Below are 22,587 nucleotides of genomic sequence, written 5' to 3' on the forward strand. Positions count from 1 at the left end.
AATAGTCTGATAGAATGAGATGCTGAAACTAGTCAAGATGAAAGCTAGGGCTCTTAGCACCTATAGATGAAAATAGAACAGAATTTTTAAATAGTTTTTTGTGTCTGTGAGAGTTACCATTTTAAAATCTGTTTTATAATTCATATATTTTTATGACAAATGTAATCTAGAAGGGGGATTTGATTTTCAATTTAATAAAATTCATAAACTCTTCAGATTTCAAATGTCTATAGAAGATTGTCCAGTTCACGCTGCTGCATTATCATTAGAATTCACTTAGGCTAAGAAGGAAGTTAAAAATCAATCAATTCATAAACAGAACTCATAGAAAATATAACTCTAATCAAGGATTCTGAAATTTAACTCCATGTGGATTTAGAAACATGAAAAAATATAACGACCAAGACAAAATATATATATATTTTTCACCATAAGCTGAACTAGTAAAGCCTATTATATGGGAAGGATGATCTTGGGGTTACAACAGGATGTAATGCATTTTTTTTTTCAATAATCTTTGAGGATAAAGGTGTCTATACTCAAGCTTGTAGAATAATAAAGCCTGGGTGTTTGTTTAATCTTGTGCTAAATTGTTACATATCACCGAGCATTTGTTGAGTAAGTCTAAACAACCAGGCAATTTTGGTGATCTTTGGACAAAAACACAACTATATCCCTTATCTTCAAGAAATTCTCAGTTGAAGGGGGTGTCCTGTTAGTAAACATGAAGCATGATAAAAGCAAGCTCAGGTGTTCTGGGAACCCAGAGGTAAGGGCTGTAACCAGGACTGGAAAAATCCAAGAAGGTTTCTTGAAGGAGGCAGTTACTAAAGAACAGTTGTAGGTAGCCGCGTGGAGGAACAACACGGTGTCCCAGGTTGGGGACAGCATATGCAAAAGGTCTGAGGTGAGCCATTCTTGTTCCAGAATTTAGAGGAGAGGGAAAGGTCAATGTGAGAGAAGGACATAAGACCAAGGAAATTTTAAGTTGGATGAAAGTGCGATTGCATTTAAATGCTGTTGAGAAAGCCAGTAGAGGGTGAGGTTGAAGATGTATGAGCCACAGAGGACAGTGGCAAAAGTTTCCAGAAACAAGAGTCCAGAGCCCTGGCACAAAGACTGGTCTTAAATAAGTGTTTACTTGTCCTGTGTCTGGGTGGTGATATAGGACAGCGAGTGAAATCTAAAGTCACAGTGAGTCTTTGGTCACTTACTGCCACAGTGCAAATAACAGGCCAAAATAAGCAGTGGCTCCCAGCATTCACTGAACAGCACTCAACAGCACCGGGTAGCCGTCAGGTGGGAAAGCACAGATGTGGCAGGAAGGATAGAGAAAGATGCCTCAGTTGAGGCCCCTGGATGATGCACCCTCGGACTAGAAGCACCTGAGCTAGGAATATGGCCATGCATAAAAGCATGGCGGCCTGGAATGGAGGGCTACTGAGTTTTTACCTCCAACTCCTCCTTCATGAGCCCGCCAGGCACACCTTCCTGGTGCCTGTGGTCACGCCACAGGGGATGCAGTTGGCCTGGAGCCAGATTCTTCAGCAGGAAGTTCACCTGTTCCTGCTGGGATGAGGGTGCAGGGGGAGGGGGTGGGGTGTGATGCAGACAGAGATGACAGTGACATCACTAAGCCCACCTTCTCTTAGTCTGCCCCCTTATGGGAGAAATGAAAATTGCAGAATGCCACTTTCAGAAAAACACTGAGACTGTCATTATCACAGTCTATCTCTGAGACCAGGTTAATTCAACACACAGTTTTGAAGGTCCACTAAGGGTCAGCCATTGTTCTATGAAACAGGGGATCCTAAAAAGAAAACCACCCTTAGTTCGATTCTTTATGTACACAGTCTTGTCTTAATTTCAAGTCTTCATCTTTTACCATCTCCGCTAATCTCACGTTACTGATTTTATATCTCTTCCCCCAAAGCTCTTTGAGCCAGATGGTTTTGGAGTTCATAATATTCCAATTACTATAAGGGTGATATCACTCCCTTATTGATCGGAATTGTTTAAGTCAGCACTCTGTCATCAACACACTAGTGCTTCTTTAGCAAAACATCCACCTTTGGACAAAGAAAGAGAAATAAGGACAATAAATACGTTTTGGGTCAGATTGGATTTCTGCTATTAAATGAGCTCCCCCCAAAAAGAGAAAGAAATATTTTAGGTATTTTCAATAGTGAAGCTGTGTATTGGGGCTGTGGCATGTGTAGGAAGGCATTGCAGATAGTGTGCACTTCTTGCCTTAGAGATCTGATTTCTTGTCACTCCTCCAGCACTTTTCAGCTGTTTGACACTGGCCAAATTATTCTTGGAGCTTTTATTTTTTTCACATCTAAAGTCTAGGTAAAAATAGTATTTTACCCATAGCATTGTACATATTGAATCATATAAAAAAACAACCCCACTCTGGACTTAGCATTTTTCAAATGTTATATTCTAGGGGCGCCTGGGTGGCTCAGTCACTATGCACCTGCCTTCAGCTCAGGTCACGATCTCAGGGTTCTGGAATTGAGCCCCACATCGGGCTCCCTGCTCAGAGGGAGTCTGCTTCTCCCTCTCCCACTCCCCCTGCTTGTGTTCCCTCTCTCGCTGTGTCTCTTTCTGTCAAATAAATAAATAAATAATAACACATTGTTAAAAAATCTTATATCCTATGTAATATCTTTGAGGCCAGTATTTCAGATTCTGTATGAAAGACCAGGCTGCTTCAGAGCTATCTGAGTTAGCCCCTTGGGATTTGCTCTATTTTCCAGCTATAATAGTAATCAAGTAGCATTACGTTTTCAGGTCTCCAATTACTCAATTGTGTCTTTCTGCCTGATTACTTTGACCATCTTAATGAAAGCAGCCCAGCAACTACAGGGCCCCCTAATCAGTGATTCTGCGGCTGACAGGGTTGACAGCCTAAATGTGTGAAATGACTAGGAGTAGATTTTTCCTTGCACATGAACATAATTACGAGTTAAATCCCTGAAAAATAATCAAATTTTGCAAGAAATGTTAAAAAACATTGCAGCTACAAAAAGTAGTCATTATCATTCCCAGTCACATAAAACTCCAACCATTGGTGCTACTTAGCTGATAGGAAATCATCAGAAGAGATGGTCAGAAACACATGACTGTCATTGTTAGATTTCTGTTAGGACACTCACCTATGGGTCTTACCCCCTTCCCTTCTTACAGAATATCTCCTTCATTATCCAGTGGTTGGGTATTGAGGTGGGTTGGTTAATTATGGTATTAGCCAGAGCGCACAGCACATCGTTGTTTGGGAGCCAGCCTCCAAGATGGTCCAGACTCAAGTAAAGATGATAGAAATAAGTGCTGGTTCTTCAAGTTTCCATTTTACTTTGGAGTTCATCATGTGATCTTTCTTACACATACTTAGAGCTATGGGGTACAGGAGAGTCAACTGCATGCACACTTGAGAGATGCCTGGAGAATACCCGCCATGAAGAGTCCAGCAGAGATAGGTCCAGCCCGACTTGACAAAATAGCCTCAGTCTTTGTGCCCAGGGAAGAATCTTCCTTTGGCTCTTTCTTGAACCAGATCCTGACCCAGCCATCCAGGTGGCATGTTCTCCCTAGAGAAATAGGACTAGATAAGAAACCACTTTTTAATTGGACTTGATTACATCTTGGGTCCAGCAACCCCCCCACCATGAAACCCTCTAAGAGGACCTGACATGGACACGTAGAGGTGATGTCCCCACCCACTTTCCAAGAAGAGAAGCTTAAGGGCAGAGGAAACAGCAACGTGGGCACACTAAGTGCCTACCTGCTGACGGACCCTCTGACAGAGCTCCAGCCACCCTGAAAGTCCCCAGCTACTCCCTAAAATCCTTGAAGGTGAAGAGATTCTAAGGGACCCTTCACATGCATTATTACACCAGTTCCCTAATGGCTCTCCCTGCCTCAACTGCCCATCAGCCATTCTCCATTTACAGCAAAAATTAAACTGTCTCATGGCACCCTCCTATTTAAAATGTTTCAAGGTCCTCCTTTCCCTCAAGATAACAAACATTTTAATATGGTTTTCCATATCTTTCTTTTTCTCTATCCCTAATTACCTCTCTGGGCTCATATTTCAGGATTTCCCCTACCACATCTTTCAGAGGCAGAGAGGGCATCTGTCTTGCTCAGCAAATGCCCTTGTGCTTATCATAACACTTGCTAGTGAACAGGCTTTCATGGAGGAATGAGTGACAAGACTAGACCAAAGCAAATTTCTCTGATCCTTCCACACTGTATCAAGTTCAACATCCCAGATACTTTCTTCCACTGCTGCCTGTTCCTCAAGGAACCACTTTACCCTCCATCACCCTAACCCTTATCCCACCTGAAATCTTTGCATAAATCTGTCAGAGTACTTTGTCAGAAAGTTGCAGAAATCTTGACTCCAACTGACTTGAACAATTGGGAAATTTCTCACAAAATTCAAGACTAGGTACATTAGGCAAAAAGCCAAGATTCTGAATCTCTCACTGAAATGGTCTCAGTTGTGGGTTGAATTATGTGCCCCCAAAAGTTATGTTGAAGTAACCCAAAATGACCTTATTTGGAAATACAGGTGCTAAGTAAAAATGAGGTCATGAGGATGGGCCCTGACCCAGTATGACTGACAGTATAAGAGAGGAGATTTGGACATAGGCACAGACATACACAGAGGGGAGATGATATGAAGACACAGATGGAGAAGGCAGCCATGTGACCGGGGTGGCATCTACTAACCAAGGACCTCCCAGGATTTCTGGCAATCATCTGAAGCTAGAAGAAGCTGGGAGAGTCCTTCAGAGGGAGCATGATCTTGCCAACACTTTGACTTCACACTGCTGAGCTGTGACAAAATTAATTCCCTTGTTTTCAGCCACTCAGTTTGGTACTTTGTTAAGCTAGTCTAAGCAAACTACGGCAGTTTCTTCCTCCATGTGTTGTCTTCATGTGTTAGCAAAACAGGTGCAGTATTTCCAGAATTGGCAATACAATCTTGAGGAACAAGAGGGTCATCTCTGTCCAGGTCTCCTTCTTTAGGAGCAAGGACACCTTTCCCAGTACCATTTTCTACTTTCCCCACTTTCTGTCATCAGTCATTGGCAGAATTGGGTAACTTGGTCATCCTTAGAGGAATCATTGGCAAGATGATTGGAGTCAGCAGAATTGGCTTCCATTAATCACATGGGAAGCGATGGCTATTGGTGAAACAGCTACAAAATCACCACAATGGTCAGACGCAAAGTTTGGTCAAGATTTCTCTCTCACATTTCTTATCTCTAAAGCTTTTACATGTCTGGTACAAAAAATGTGTATAAATAGACATGTGATAGGAGGAGGGCTTGTGTTTAATTTCTCCCACCAGAAGCATCTGGGCCCCAGCATCTGGGCCCACATAGTATCTGCAAAGCAGCCAGCCTAGGGCCTGACTCAGAGTGGATTCCTGCTCTCCCTCTTTTTACGACGGTCGTCACTTTCTGTTACACACCGTCGACATTTATGCAAGCTTCTCTTGCTTCTGCTAGACCGCAAGAACTGGAGGGTGGCAGCTTTGTGCTCTCCTTACCACAAATGTGGGGATTACCAAAATCCCCGATGCCATGGGATCAAAATCATCAGGAAGTAGAGTGAGGGCAGAAACCACCAGGGAGCTTCAGCAGACAGTCCCATGAAATGGAGAAGAGAAGCTTGAAATTTGTTAATGGGGAAAAAAGGAGAGTATGTTGACAGAATTTTATAAAACAACTTTGTCATCTCAACCAATCACTTTCTCTAATTTGGACCAAACAGACACATCACTGCTAAGCAGAAATCCCAAAGAAGATCAAGTCGTGCTGTGAGGTAGGATATCCACCCCACCAGTCCTTGTTTTGTTGGAACTAATAGCTTGTATTACAGGGAGAATAATTAGATTAACTCTTCATGATGGAACAGCCTGTACAGTCGAAAGGCCCAAATGACAGGCAAGAACCACCAGACTTTAACAAAGACAAAACAAGTTGAGTGTTTTCTATAGTTGTCTGACACAAGCTAATGCTTTTAAACATCCACTGTACATCTTCCACCAACTGAATATTTTTATTCCTTTTCTTCTCCCACTAATGGAATAAAATAAAACACAGGCCTCATTTCTTGTCCAGTTCTACCAATGGGGAGTTTCTAATTCATAAGCAATACATTACTGTCTATAAGAACAGGTTCTTGAATTTTAATATATTATGTATTTCATGTTTTCTTAACTTGCATTTTTTAATGTTAAGTTAAAGATTTAACATAATTTTAAAAATTAATTTGCATTCTTAAATGTTAATTACTTGCTCTGTTGAATTTTCACTTATAAAATCATGTCCAAAGCAGTTATACAATATAAGCAGTAAATGCTATAAAACACTTAATTACAAATTAATTTCTGTCTCCTCTCACCACCAAAATGGCTAATCATGCCTTCAGTTGTACTGAACAAATTACTGAGAAATTGAAATAAATAACTTGCTCCTTAATTTTTTTTCTTTTTTGGCCAGGACAGTCTGACTATATTTCTAATAATTTCAAGGTGTAGTTTATCTTCAAAAGTATAGTTATTAGTTCAATATTTATTAATTTTTGCTTTATTCTTTCACATATTCTTAATTTTTCATGGAGTATTTCAGACACACAAGGAGATGTAAAGACTAATAAAGCTTATTCTTCTGTGGCTTGACAAGCACAGTAGTAGTTGGTGTGCTGACAGAATTTAATAGGTTTCCCTTCCTTATCACTCACTTCTCTTTCCTGTGGAGAAACACTTTTTTGAATTTGCTACTAAATGTTCTTAGTGCATTCCTTTATGCTTTTAGTGCATATAGAAGCATCAACTAAAAATCACATATCTTTATGCGTAATTTAAACCTGCGTTATATAGTCTCAAACTGTACTGTTTCTTCTGCTAATTCCTTTTCTTTTTTTTTTGCTCAACATTATGTTTATGAGATTTATCAATGGGTACATGTACATGTACATTTATTCCTCTTTTGGTTTAATATACAACTATATATTGCATTACATTTATAATGCACTATTCATATGAACACTTCACAATTTGTTTTCCCATTCTCCTGTCAAGTAGGTGAATTCTCCATGGGTTTGGACAGGACTTATGAATATGATGGAATTTCACTTCTGTGAATATGCTACTAATCAGTTAATTTGAGTCCACCGAAAAGGAATTATGCTGGTTGTGCCTGACACACTCAGTGGTACTGGGTTCTTAGGAGAGGAATTTGTTTCAAGAGTCTCTTGTTGGCTTTGAAGAAGTAAGCTGTCATGTTCAAGGGCCAAGTGGCTAGGTCTTGAGGGTAGCCGTTAGGAGCTGTGTGCTTCAAGAATGCAGGATCCTCAGTCCTGCAACCATAGGAACTGAATTCTGAGAACAGTCTGAATGGGGATTGAAGAAACTCCAAATGAGACCACAGCCCAAACTTCACCTTGATTTCAACTTCTGAGATCCTGAGCAGAGAACCCAGTTACACTGTACCCACATCTCTAACCTGCAGGAACCACGTATATTAAATGAGTATTGTTTTAAGATGCTGAGTTTGTGACCACTTTTAACACAGAAATACAAAACTAATGCAATCAGGTTTGGGATGTTTGCTCCTCATATTTTGTGACTCCAAATAGCGCTGCTCTGAGCACTGCAAATGAACTTGTACACACGTGAAATTCTGCACATGTGGATGTTTTGGGGGGGGGGATATGTAGCTCATATGTAGCTAATAGTAGATATGTAGCTAATAGTAGAAGTGCTGAGTCTTAGGATAAAGATAACTCATCTTCAACAGGTATTGATTATCTTGCGTTCCAGTATCATTTCCCCAGTGTATCTGCCAACAGCAGTATATGAGAAGGTTCTCTGCTTCACAACTCAGCAACACTTGGTCTTGTCAGGCTGTGTTTTGCTTTCAACATTTAGCTCTTCATTTAACCTAAATTGATTTGTGTGGTTTCTGTGAGATAGGGAGCAATCTTATTTTATTTCCTTTCATATCCTTTGGATAACCCATTGTCACAGTACCATTTATTGACTAGTCTTTCCTTTACCCATGGTTCTTCCGTACTGGCTGTGTCAGAATAGGATTCCATGTGTGTGTGTCCTGGTCAAGACACACAAACTCCTTTTTCATCTCCTTTGGCCATGAAAAAAAATTCTTTTTTGTCAATCTCTGATGAAGACCAATGAATATCCTGCCTTACTTGAGTAGTTCAGTTAGCAGACTCTTGCTTTCAAGGGTCTGTGACTTTGCCCCTCGTGCCTGACAGTATATGAAAAACCAAAGGCTCGCAGAGACCGTAAATCCCCTAAGAGTGCCTTTTTTTTGACCCAAGCTGCTTATTAGCTTTTAGTCCCAGGGTTTCCATTATTTCCTTAGGGTCTTAAATATGCATTTAAAAGGATTTGTTGCATTTTAACCAGAATTTGGAGTGGGGGATTATCAGTTTTTTCTCATATATGATCAGACACTGAGGTTCACTAATATAATTTTGAGAACTAAAAGAACCCCATTCCATTGGTTATATTTCAGATGTATATATTTCTTTCTTTTTTTTTTCCGTAGACACAACCTGATCCCAGGCCATCCCATCATCCGCCTTCATCATCTGCAACCTCGTTACTTGTTTGCATTACAGATATTGTCTCCTCTTGATTCTTATAAACTCATGTCGGTGCTCCCCTAATTGCTACACCATTGAGATTCATTTTCCACAAAATATTGGATACATCCATTCACAACGATTGATTAAATAGTGTATGTGTTTTGTTGCTGTTTATAATTCAGCCCACGTTCTTTGTGTGATGGAACGATGAAGCGTCCACACATGAACAAACGTATGAACTGTCCTCTTTAACTTGTGACATAGTTAAGAGTGTAAGGAAAAAGTCAACTTACCCCATAGCAGACACATAAGAAAGAACTCAATGAAGCCAGAAGGTGAAATATGGTATCAAAGATGTGCTGGAGAATATTTTAAAATTCTGGGAACCTACTGTGTGCAAAGCTCTATGAAGAGTGGTCTTTAGGGATCTGTATGGTTTCAACAGATAAAAACTTGGGTAATGGCGTTAGATGAGAGTATCCCTTATCAGGAAGACAGAATGAGTAAATCAGAGACATGGATAATCACAGGGCCTGGAGGGACAGATGAGAAAGGAACTGCAGTGTTCACATCTGGAGCCAGAAGATAGGGTGTTTTCTGAGGTTGGAATTGTGACACAGGTGAATGGTTGAGAAGATTCATTTTTTCATTCTTATTTTCTTTCTGGAGAGCTATTTTAAGGAAGCTACCTAGAAGAAATATTACTTCTCAGAGGAGGTATTTTCATTGAACAAAATGTACTTTTATTGGCCAAAGACAAAAGTGTATAACTGGGGAATTTGCAGCACTGTCAGGACAGGAAGGGAGGTAATTTTTAATTTTTCTGTGTGCCATTACTGTGTCAAATCTACAGTTCTTAAAGTTGGTCCCATCTAAGGCTTTAGGCCAAGTTCATCCATGTCTGGACCTGGCCCTGTAATAGAAACTAGTACCCTGCTTTAAATTTTAAAGCATAGCTTTAAAAGTGATTATAACTTAATGTAACCATCTCGCCCCCAAAATCTATAAAATTAACTTTATTTTCTTTCCACTGTTACAACAGAGGGATTGGTTGGGGGTTTTTGTTTCCTTGTTGTTTGGTTCGGTTTTTTTGTTTTTTTATTACATTTTGTTTTGTTTTGCTTTTTTTGCTCCTACTTGAATTTCTTTCTATGGTGATTCATCAGTGGCATAGTGATAAAATAATATCTGGCACACTTCCTTTTAAAGGGCAATTTTAACGCAGCATGAATCACACAGAGACAGCTGTCTTTTCTGTTTGTGTTGACATCAATGATCCACTGAACTGCAGTTATCAGAATTTCTCCTTGAATAAAGCATCCTTATATTCCAACCCTGAATCCCAGATGGGCACTCTTTTTGGGGGGACCTCTTTTGCACTTCATCATATTTTGGTTTTCTACCAGTCTTCACATTTGCAGTTTTTCAACTATTAATTACCATATTATACTCCTATTATTTTAATAATCTACTCCGTTCTGCCAACTTCAGAAATAAATGAGAGTAATTAATGAGGAATATTTGCCTCAGTTAAGATGAACTTCTGTAAGGATATTTTCTGATGAAAAGGTGACTATATTATTAAATATTTTGTTGAGTCTTACCTACAAAAAATAAAAATCTGTGATTAGACATTTCAACTTTCTTCCCATGACTACCTACAATTCCCCATCATTGGAAATAGACTAGTAGTACATGTTTTAGAGGATGTGCTGCAAGGTAACAGGCAATGTAATACAACAGGTAGTATACTTAAGGTTCTTAAAAGTCATGAAAACCCAATTTCTCAGCATAACACTCTAAACACCTAGCAGTAAGCACATAACCCAAAATGCAAGGGTGCTTTAGTAAATGACTGGGGCATTAACTGAATACTAAGTACTCAGTTTTCTGTATTGCACTGAAAGTTTAACAACAGGCCCCTTTTATTTTTTGAATCCCCTGATTGATTTTCATAGGTATAACTGATTGAATTTTAATTTCTGTAGTGGTTTTATAAGTGATTAAGCTACTACCTTTTTCATATAGTTGCATTTATATGTGAGGTTTTTTTTACCTTTCATAATTTTCTTACTTCTAGTTATAGCCTTTTCTTTCTACTCAAAGAATTTACTTTAATGTTTCTTGGAAGGATGGCTTAATGGTGATAAAATCCTTTAACTTTTGTTTGTCTGAGAAACTCTTGAACTCTCCTTTAGTGTAAATGATAATCTTACTGGTGGAGTATCACTTGTTGCAGGTTTCTCCCTTTCAGAACTTTTTTTTTTTTTTTAAGATTTTATTTACTCATTTGACAGAGATCACAACTAGGCAGAGAGGTGGGCAGAGAGAGGGGGGGAAGTAGGCTCCCTGATGAGCAGAGAACCCGGGGTGGGGCTTGATCGCAGGACCCTGAGACCATGACCTGAGCTGAAGGCAGAGGCTTAACCCACTGAGCCACCCAGGTGCCCTTTCTTTTCAGAACTTTGAATATATCATGTCTCTGCTGGACTGTTACATTTCTGTTGAAAAATTATCTGATAGTCTTATAAGATTCCCCTTGTGTATAACTGTTTTCTCTTACTGCTTTTAAAATTCTCTTTTTGTCACCACTTTTTGCCAATCTAATTATTACGTGTCTTTGTGGACCTTCTTGGATTAATCTTGTTAGAAACTCTCTGTACTTCTTGAATCTAGATGTCTGTATCCTTTCCCAGATGAGAGAAAACTTCAGCAATTGTGTCTTCAAATAATATTTCTGTCCCCTTCTCCTTCTCTTATTCTGAAATCCCAATAACATAAATGTTATTATGCATGATGATATTGCTGAGTTCCCTAACTCTTTTCTCAGTTTTTATTATTCTTTTTTCTCTTTGCTTTTCAGCTTGGTTACTTCCCATTACCATTTTCCAGATTGCTAATCTGTTCTTCTACATCCTCTAATCTACTACTGATTCCCTCTAGTATATTTTTTTAAATTTGTGTTACTGAGTTCTTCATCTAAGACTAGTTCATTTTTAAATATTTTCTGTCTTTTGGTTGAAGGTCTCACTGAGGCCTTCCACTCTTTTCTCAAGTCCAGTGAATATCTTTATGATCATTACTTGGAATGCTTAATTAGGGATATTGCTTATCTCTGTTCATTTAGCACTTTTGCTGTGATTTTTGTCCTGATCTTTCATCTAGAACATATTCCTGTATCTCCTCACTTTCTCTAACTTTCTGTGTTTCTTTCTACGTATTTGGAATGTCAGCTACATCTCCTGATCTTGAAAGTAGTAGCCCCAATTGCAGTTTTGGATATTCTACTTAGTCCTTTGTAACTCTCTGCAAAAATCCAAAAAGTAATATATATAGTAATATATATATATATACATTAATATATACATATATATTATTATATATATAGTATATTATATATTTTATATATACATGTAATATATATTACTATATTATAATATATATTACAGAGAGGTAAAATATATATATATAACAGACAGATAAAATCAACTGTCAAACTCTTGTCAGTATCTGAAATCACTTATTATTAACTATTTCACATATGGATTAAATGCAGGACCATTTAACGCAATGCATAGATTCACTCTTTCTTACTCCTCACCTCATCGGTAGAACACCCGGCAAGTCAGTGAACACAGAGCTGAGCTGCCTACCTGTGCAGAGGACTGTCTCCAGCCTTCTTGAACACCTTCTCTATAAATCAATTTTAAAAAACCTTAATTTTCAGGAAATGTGGTGGGACAAAGTTTATGTATACACATGAGTGAGCTGAGTACATGTGTGGGCAGACTGGGGGTGAGGGAGGAGGGCAGCATTACGAGGCAAATGGAAGTGAATAGCTTACATCCTATTATCCTATATTATGCCAATACAAAAAAGGGAAAAATAGTACAGGCCAGACAGGGACGAGATATAGAAAGAATCCTGGTAGCTAGTCCAGGCTTAGGTCTGTAAAATTGCTTCCATTGTTTTTCTTGTTATTTTAGCTTTCCACATGCTCTTAATTCCATTCAGAATCCCAGGAAAAAGGCAGTGGGTTAAGGGCAAAAATCCTGCTTCAAACCCATGGAGAGATACTAGATACATTTCTGTAAGAAAAACTGGAAATTCGATGATAAAGTATGCAAATTAATGTGAATAACAAGAAAATGATTCTGCTTACAGTGTGGACAATACTATACATCCTTTCCCTTTGGATAAGCCGCATTTTTCAGGCTGAATGAAAAAAGGCGTAAAACAAATGGGGCTTATGAAAACACGTGGCAAAATAAGAGAAAGGGGACACTGTCTTGGAATATAAGGGAGAATTTCTGCATTATGTAACTACATAAAAATTATTGAAGTAATCTTAAAATGGCTGCCATTTCAACAAGACATGCAAAGAAATGTTTATTATATTTGACCCTATTCCTAAAAGAATAGAATTGGTTGATAAGGATTACAGCAAGATCAATTAAATTTAAGCCAAATTTAAGAGAATTAGTCTAAAGAGAAAACGAAATTGAAACTACAGTAAACACAAAAACACAGAAGTGCACCGTAAAGACCATCTATGTTAGCTGGAGTCAAGACACGAGGGTGACTCCAGTCTTTCTATCAAATATAGACTTAGATAGGTAGATGAAAAATGATAATAAGGTAAAAACAAACTACTTCATAGAGAAGCATAATTATTCCTGATTAAGTCAAGGAAGATATTTCCCCAGGAGTCATTATTACTGATAGTAATAATTACTGTATATGAGACTTTTTACATGCAAGGTCCTTATAACAAGAAGTTTCCATTGAGAGAGAGAAGTACACATATAGACACATAGATATCCCCTTATATCTAACATAATCTTCAAGAAAACTATTAAGGAAGTATTTTCCCTGCATTATAGATGTTATAAAAAAAAAAAAGAAAGAAAGAAAGAAAGAAAGAAAAAGCTATGAGGAGCATCATCAAAAATTGGTGAGAACTAACAAGAAAATGTACAAGGCTACTATAATAAAGAGTGTGATTTAGGGTTAACATACAGATGAATGGCCAAACATGTATTAAAAAGACGTTTGGACATGAAAGTATCACAATCGGTGATTATAAGACTAATTATTATCAAACAAGCAATCTTGGGGATACCAGAGTCTCCCCGTACTCTGTATTACAGTAGCTTCCAGATGAATTAGACCAAGGATATTTGAAGTGTGAAAAGGTATAGAAAAAAAAAAAAAACAGAGAAAAGTCATCTTTCATCTTGGATGGTCAAGAACTTTCTAGGCCTGAAAGAACAAATTTGATTTCTCAGACAAGTCAAAAATAACTGCCACAAATAATTTTTAAGAACAAAGGAAAATGTGAAGATTCAACCTTAATTTATAATGCATGCCAGAAGGAAAGTGTTGAATGGACAACATCGGTTATTTTTATTTTTGGCTAATGGTGATGTGCACTGCCGGCAGAAAGCACTCTCACACATTGCACGGGGCAATGAACATTTGTGTAACTCTTCTGGGAATCCGTTTTTCATTATGTATGAAGACACCAAAAAACATTTTTTTCTCTTTGATCTAGTGATTGCATTTCTAGAAATCTACTCCAAGAGAATGACCAGAGATGCACACAAAGATTGATCTTTAAAATTATACTCTTTGTAACATTGTGAAAATTTTGAGACAGCTTTAATGTCCAACCACATGGAATGTCTAAATAAATTTTAAATGTGGTGGTATGCCATACAATTATCAAAACTATATTTTTACAGCCTAATTTAGGAGGTAAGCCATCCATAACATTCATGGAGGTGATAAAATCTTAAGCATAAAAGCATAACAACTATGTTTGTAGCTGAATTCAGTTTTGTTTCAAAGAGATAAATGACCAGAAAAAATATATATAATATGTCCTTTTATATACCTACTCTTACCAGAGACATGAAGTTATAGAAGACTAATTTTAGTTATATAATAAAACTAATTTTAGTTCATAACTTACAGAATCAGCTTTATTAAAGTTAAATCATTTCAACTAAACATTTATTTGTAAACAACTATTAAGTCTATTTTTCAAGGTGTTAGAGTTGGGGGAAATCGGAGGGGGAGACAAACCATGGGAGACTGTGGACTCTGAGAAACAAACTGAGGGTTTGGGAGGGGAGGAGGGTGGAGGTGGGGTGAGCCTGTGGTGGGTGTTAAGGAGGGCACGGATTGCACGGAGCACTGCGTGTGGTGCAGAAACAATGAATCTTGGAACACTGAAAAGAAATAAAATAAAATGAAAAATAAAAATAAAGTAATTATTTATAGATGTTAAAAAAAGAATACAGACAAGGCTTTGAAATCTATATTTGTGAAAGAAAAGAGCAGGCAATATTATTTGCAGTAAGGCTCATTATGTCAACTTAGTGAGGAAAAATGTGAAAAAGGCAAACAATGGCAAACTCTATTTCTAAAGTGTAGGTTAAAAAAAAAAAAAGGCTAAACTATAAGCTTTTTCTGACCATAGTTGCTTTCTACTTGACGTCATATAGAAGACCTTTTTTCTTGAGCATTGTTATGCAAACCCATGGTAAGAAAACACTTTAAAGTCCTGTGTGGATTCCATGGTACTTCCGTTAAATAAGTTTTCTTGATAAATCATCAGCTTATTTTACAACAGGACACACATCTGGGTTTAGGAGCCCTGTTTCTTGTGTATATGTTACTAAATCTTTATTCACCAAAAGTAAAATGTCAGATTTCCTCTGTGTTTCTGTAGCACGTATTTGCCAATGAAACGCGTCATTGACATCATGAAAATTTAATATAACTGACATTAGCAAAATCACTAATTAAGAAATAGGGCATAAATACTCCCCGAAACTTGACAGTCTGTTCTATGAAGAAAATTAATTCAGAAGTTTCCTATTTGCATAAACCTCCAGGTCTCATTTTCACAGCTGTTTGTTCTGTCAGCTAGATGGTTGCATTTCAGAATTATTTTAATATGATCGGTGGGAAGTATACCTTTCAACTAAAAATATCATGCTCTGCAAGAAAGATTGGGGAAAAATTAAAAGTTCCTCAGTTCATCTTGATCTTTTTTCCCTTAAGATAAATGTTTCTAATATAAGAACTTTAACCTTTACATCGTAAATGATTAATACATTTTTATTATTAAAACAAATTAAAATTCTGTGATTTTTAGATTCTCATGTAAATGAAAACATTGTGTTCTTCCGATATGGAAAAATGTTAGTGCGTGGAGCTTATTTTAGTCAAGAATAGAAGATACTGGAGATACCTATTTTTCATTAATCAGCTGAGTATAATACGGGGTTTTAGACATGTACCCAAGCCTTTATAAGACTAAGAAGGTAACCGTTTTAAATACTACAAAATTTCTAAAATTTAAATATCACCTTGCTTGTCTCGGGACATCAGCAATTATTAGATCTTAAGATGTCTTGTACCTGCAATGTTCAAAATGACAGCAGGAATTTGAAGGCAGCAGATCCCAGCTTAGAGGTCCAGGGCTACCGCTTGCTCCCTGCAGGTCTAGGTTAATCGTGTAAGACTTCTGAGCGCCAGCAGCAGCTACTGTATGTACAATAATCATCCACGGGGCTATTACTCACGTTGCTCTACATAATGGACAATTAGCTGCTTCGGGAACTGTGAAGCACCATGTAAATGCTAGTCATGGTTCAGTGTCTCTCCTCATGTCATTTTAATCTTATCCTGAAAGAAATCGCAGGAGACTACACATCCGTGGTTTTTGCCTGCGTGGTCAGTGGCCGTGTTCTCTGTAAAAGTGAACCCAACCATGGCTGTTGAAAAGAAAAGAGAGGTTTGGGTACACCTACAGACATTTCCAGGATGAGAGGAAGATACACGGACTCTTACAAATGGGTTTCTGCCATCTTTCCTTTTACTCCGGAAATTATATTTAAGTGTAGGCTCTACTTAAAGTAATTTGCTGCTGGAGTAGGCATAACGTTCTGATGCCTGCTTTGCTTCTAATTACATTCAAGCTCATTTTGACATTTAAGGCCAATTACTTCTGTCCTGATTCAGTAAGGCTTTTCCATAGTGGTCTGAAATTTGACCAATAAAGAGACTTCCCCCACCCTTTTTTATTCATTTAAATGGGATGCTTGGCAACAGCACATTGTAGGAATTACAGAAGTGAGATAAATAATATGGGTTCATTTTGGAAAAAAAAAAAAAAAGCAAAAGAACTGCTTGGTCTTTTTTGTCAATATAAAAGGCAGTCACAGAATTAACTAAAACCCCCAGTTTCAACCTTTATTTCTTTCTCAGGGACAAGGATTAAGGTGTGATCATTTTATAGGGAGATTAGTATTTTAAGCATTTCACTTCTACTAACAACAAAAGTAATTGGTTTCAACAGATCTCGAATTCCAGAAGAGTTCCTATAAAGAGAGAGATCTACGTGGCTCTAAAACCTTTACCATTTAAAAGTCACTTATAACTAAACTTTCCAGAACAGGGCCCTGCAATAAAATCCAGTCAGTGTTTCAGTGTGTTTCCAGATCTCAGTGTATGTGGTAACTCCAAGCACAGACCCTTTTTTACTTAGCTGTCTTTTATCAGTCCATTTGCAAATGCTGTGATTTTTACTGTTTATTCAGTAAGTACTCAGATGAATTAACAGCACCAAAAGGCAATTTATCAGCCTCTATTAGTAACAAAACATTTACTCTAGCCTTTTTCTATAATTTATAGGTAAAATATAGTCTGGGAAGATGGCCTGGAAAATACGTTGCATGAAAACAAAGTTTTCGAATTGATGGCCAGTACCAATTAATAGATCGTAAAATAGAGATGCTTACAGCTATCAAGGATATGTAGGGAATCATTTAGTTCAAAGATAAAATAAAACGATGTCTCCAAAAACAGTCACACTTTCAAAATCATTTATCTAAAAGGAACTGTCTTCTTTAAAAATACAGTTTATCCAGTATAATTTTATATGACTCTGTATATGACATAAAGAGTTTTAAGTCATAGAGACTATATAGAGATTCTGAAATTTAAACAAGGGTTACTAAGAGAGATTTTTAAATTTTTATTTTAAAATATTACTTCTATGGTGCTTTCATGTTTTTAAAGGCCTCACACATATGCTGTACTTTTGTGTGGGGCCTTTAGAAACATGAAAGCACCATAGAAGTAATATTTTAATAATAACTTATTTTGATTCTCAAAACAGTCTTCAGAGTGACACTGACACATTTCAGGAAGCTTGGTGTCTGGATGGCTCCTTGTTTCATCCAGTGCCACTAAGCAGGGCAGCTGTTTGATCTCAAACTCGAGCCCTATGACTGCAGAGCTAAACACTGGGTTCTTTGCCTCACTGCTCTGCCACTCACAGAAGGTCGAGGTCTTAGGCTCAGCACATTCAGCTTCTATTTTAAATGGCACTCGCAGCTCTCCCCTCTAGGAAGGCCATCTCTTGAGAGTGAGGGCAGAGATGGGGTGGATGAACTCAGGTAGATGACAAGAAGTTTTGGAAAGCTTGTGGATGGTCACGGACTCAGCGAAAACAGGGAAGAGCCTTGCTGAACAGTGTTGAGGCCCCTTTGGAAGCCAGGGGGAAGGGAATCTGTTTTCCTAGGGGTAACCCTCTCCTCAGAGCAGCCAGATGAAGAGTCAGGCCCACTTACGAGTTGGCGTTTGTCCTGAGAGTTGGCCAAAAAGACAGACAGATGGAGATTGGGGAACTGAGGAAAGTGTCGCTGAATTGATGGTTGCTGGAATTCCATTGAAACCATTCAAGGAGAAATCTGGAGTAAAGAAATGGCTACCGCCAATGGCTTTGACATTACAGTGCTATGTTTTCACTCCAGATTTCAGATCCAGAGTTTCTGTTTACGGATAACTTAGTTTCACCACAGTAAGTGGCGCTCTTAGAGCTTTTATTTACTGTAGTTTTAAAATACATTTAAAAATGTCATTTTTATTGGGATTTTCCCACGCCCCAATTCTCCCTAAGACCTTGATCTTGTCAGTCATGATGTTGCCAGCCAACATGTGGTAAGTCCAACATTTACTATTCATTGATGTCATTCTAAATACTACAAATGTGAGGGACACCTGGATGGCTCGGTCAGTTGAGGGTCCAACTCTTGGTTTGGGCTCAGGTCATGATATCACTGTTGTGGGATGAGCCCCACGTCGGGTTCTGCACTGAGCATAATGTCTGCTTCAGATTCGCTCTCCCTCTATGCCCGTCTCCCACTCATGCTCTCTCTCTCTAAAATAAACAAGTAAATAAATCTTTAAAAAAAATACTACAACTCTGAATAGTTGAGTAAGTTTTAAATAAAAGGAGCTATAAAAGATAATAGTAAAGGATCATGACATTAGTGGGTTTTTCAGAGGATACAACTCCTCAACATATTACTGCTTTTTGGGTGGAGAAAAAGAAGTAAGGACATTGAGTATGTGACTAATTAAGGCAATTAAAACTACAGGAGGTGTCACTTTTGTACTCAGTGAATATCATCAAGTCAAATCCTCTATTTTAGGGTTGACTGGTAGTAAGACACAGCAGGGAAACTCCCCATAAAAAGGTTGAGCCACTATATAAGTTGTCAAATGGATTTCATTTGGAAAGCAAATCTGTTGGAGAGAAAGAGTTCTTGAAACCAGCTAAAGATAGATAAAATAGATGTAAATTACATTATACCATGAAAGCTATATGTTTGCCTGTGTGGTACGCTTCACCATGTTTTAAAATGTTTACTGTGTACACTTTTCAAAATAAAATAGGTATCTGTTTTTACATATATCTTAACACAAAAGGTAAAAGGCATATTAAGTGCAAAGGAATTTTTATGCCCACACAAAACCTGTACTAGAATGTTTATAGAGCATTATCCAGGATAGCCAAAAAGTGGAAACCAATCAAAAATCCATCAACTGATGAACTGATGAAATATGGTCTATCCTTATAATGCAATAACCATTGACAATAAATTGCTGATACACACTACAACATGGATGAACCTGACCACAGATTGTATGATTCCATTCATAGGAGATGTGCAGAATAGGCCAATTCATACAGACGGAAAGGATATTGGCTACTGAAGGCTGCAGTAGGCATGCATTGGCTACATGGAGGCATGCCAATGGGTACATAGTTTTTGAGGGGAAACAGAGATAATGTTCTTAAGTTAATTAGTGACAATGTTGTACAACTCTACCAATAAACTAAAAGCACTTAATTATAAACTTTATTTTTTTAAGAATTAGTTTTAGGACGATGGGGAGCAGGAGGTGGAGAGAGAGTATCTCCAATAAGTTCCCCACTGACTGAGGAGCCCAACACAGGGCTTGATCTCAGGACCCTAAGATCATGACCTGAGCTGAAATCAAGAGTCAGACGCTTACCTGACTAAGCTATCCACATGCCCCAACACTTAATTGAAGACTTTAAATGATGTATCTGATGGTATATAGCTCAGTAAATATATATCTCAGTAAAAATATATCTCAGTAAAACTGTTATTTTAAAAAATTCAAAAGAGAGTATTTACCCTGCTTCCTAGTTCCTCAGGCCTCCCCATTCCAGTCCCCCAAGCACTAAGTTTATTTTATAGGATTGCAGTCATTTGAAGGGACACAAAAACAGATTTACATATTACAGATGGGATTATACTATATATTGTGTTCACTTTATGTTGACGAAAACCTGAGGTATTTACCTATCCAATTTTTTTAAGATTTTATTTATTTTTTTTTAATTTTTATTTTTTTAATTTCTTTTCAGGGTTCCAGAATTCATTGTTTATGCACCACACCCAGTGCTCCATGCAATACGTGCTCATCCAACTTTTTAAGAATATTTATTTTTTTAACCTAAATTAATATCCACACATACTCAAAGCCCAAAACATGCATTGGGGTATCAAGTTATTAAAGGGCACCCATGTTTTCTTTTTAAAGGGTTATAAACTGCTTTGTAAGGCCTGAACAGAGACTTATAACCTGTTTACTTCGGTATAGGGTAATACTGTTGTTTTTCTTTCACCTAACTAGAAGAAGGTCCATCAGAAAGAAATTCAGGGTCAGAATGAATCCTTGGAGCCTTTAGAAAGAAAAGGATGTACTGTCATGGATGAACCCATCTCTGCCATCAATACTTCAGTGTGGGCCCCTGGCCCTGGTGGAAGCCTGGTCCAGGGGATATTGTTCATCCCATCTATGGTCGACACGCAAGGCTATTAGTTGGAATAAAAGAGAAGCTATGAAAATACTTTCTTATTTCTCCCTCTTTGGTGGTCTTATTTTTACTCAAGTCCCTCAGTCTCAATTTATGACCAAAAAGGATAGTACCAAAATGTAGGACTACTTGGAGGGGAAATTGCTGGCTGTTTTAGTGGTGATATCAGGGAACGTTGAGAATAAATGTAGAACTGAGACCATAAGCAGGATTTCCTCATAGGCTGACTGCAGGATGTAAGGAAAGCAGAACCAAAAATATCTGTGAGATTATTGGCCTGAGTAATTTGGACAATGGAGCTGTCATTCTTCTGAGATGGGAAGGAGACAGAAGAAACAGGTTTGGAGAATAGGGCATAAAGAGTTTGATGTGGAACATCTAATTCCCGTTTAAGACACATCCAAATGGAAACAAGGAGTTGATTCCAGGTGTGGGACTAGAGAGGGTATGGAAAGGCATTGGAATGAGTGAGACCAACTAGTTAGTGAGTATTGAGAGGCAAAAAAGAGATGGAGGACTAAGCCCTGAGACTCTGCAGCTTGGAGAGATTAATCTGGGCAATACCCGCAAAGGAGACTGAGAAGGGCTGACAGTGAATTTTGTGGCTCTCCACTGCAGTGCTTGGGCCCTTCAGTGACCCCAGGACCATTTTCTCTGATCTTAGATGTGTTTTCTCTTGCATCAGCCCTGGAAGAGTTTGCCTTGTCACCCTTCTGCCTTGGGACGTTCACCCTGTACTCTGGCCTTGCCCTTTGTTTTGTTCCCCCTTACCTGAGGGATACGATGTACTCCAATTAGAAAAGGTGCTCCCTGTGCCAGGGATTTTCACAACCTTTTTTCTCCACTCAATGAACATCACTTCCATTTCTGCTCTGCGTTTTCTCTCCTACTTAACTTCTGTTCATTCAGAGATTTTTGCCTCCTTGGATTTTCAACATGCTCATAACTCAGCCTTCCTTAATGATCCCTCTGGCTTTTACTGACCTGCATAGCGAGTCCTCCGTTGTTCACCTCCAGGTGCTACTACTAACACGGTGATTTTTCTCTATAGCTTCCACTGGAGGTCATCCATTGGCAATGTTTTTGATTGGGTCAGCTCTTTTCTGATGGGGCAGAGTTGTTTACTGCTGATCACCTTAAGGGTAACTGATCATTTTCTGCTTTACAACTCATCCCTGATTCAATTAGTGAAGCCAAGCACCTCCAGTATGAAAGGGACTGACCTGTATAGTGGTATTTAATATGGGAAGAATCAAAAAGTAAAAGCACTTGTAGGGGCTCCTGGGTGACTCAGTCCAACCCAGGAGTTAAGTGACCAACTCTTGATTTCGGCTCAGGCCACATATCAGTGCGGTGAGATCAAGTCCCTCATCAGAGCTTGGGAGCTGGGCTTGGGGCCCACTCCTTAACATTCTCTCTCTCTCCCTCTCTCTCTGCCCCTCCCCCACCCCACTTGCATGAACACACATACATGCACTTTCTCTCTCTCTCTCTAAAAAATAAAACATAATAATTCTTTTAAAAAGTCAAAGCACTTATAAACAAAGTTGTTTACTCCTATTTATATCAGTAGGTTTGGACTTGAGGGGTAAAACAGCAAAATCACAGACCCTCTGTCCCTAAAACCAAAGGAAACAAAAAGAACGGTTAATCATCAGTCAGAAAAAATTACACCAGCAAAACCCACACAAAGTCAAGGCCACAATTTTGTGCCATTATCTTTGAATAGCAGCTACTAGGAA

The 22,587-nt window shown here is 38.2% G+C and overlaps 1 protein-coding gene and 1 long non-coding RNA gene across 2 annotated transcripts in view; one reads left to right on the forward strand and one right to left on the reverse strand.

The window, feature by feature from the left end:
- Window positions 1-1,579, reverse strand: part of LOC131813807 (uncharacterized) — a 45,012-nt gene extending 43,433 nt beyond the window's left edge. The window contains exon 1 of the long non-coding RNA XR_009346984.1: window positions 1,453-1,579. This is a non-coding gene — a long non-coding RNA (uncharacterized LOC131813807). The remainder of the gene's footprint in view (window positions 1-1,452) is intronic.
- Window positions 1-22,587, forward strand: part of NALCN (sodium leak channel, non-selective) — a 309,369-nt gene that overhangs the window by 160,793 nt on the left and 125,989 nt on the right. The gene's annotated exons all lie outside the window — the stretch shown is intronic.

The sequence above is a fragment of the Mustela lutreola genome, chromosome 13 (genome assembly GCF_030435805.1).
Source record: "Mustela lutreola isolate mMusLut2 chromosome 13, mMusLut2.pri, whole genome shotgun sequence".
In the NCBI taxonomy this organism is placed as follows: Eukaryota; Metazoa; Chordata; class Mammalia; order Carnivora; family Mustelidae; genus Mustela; species Mustela lutreola.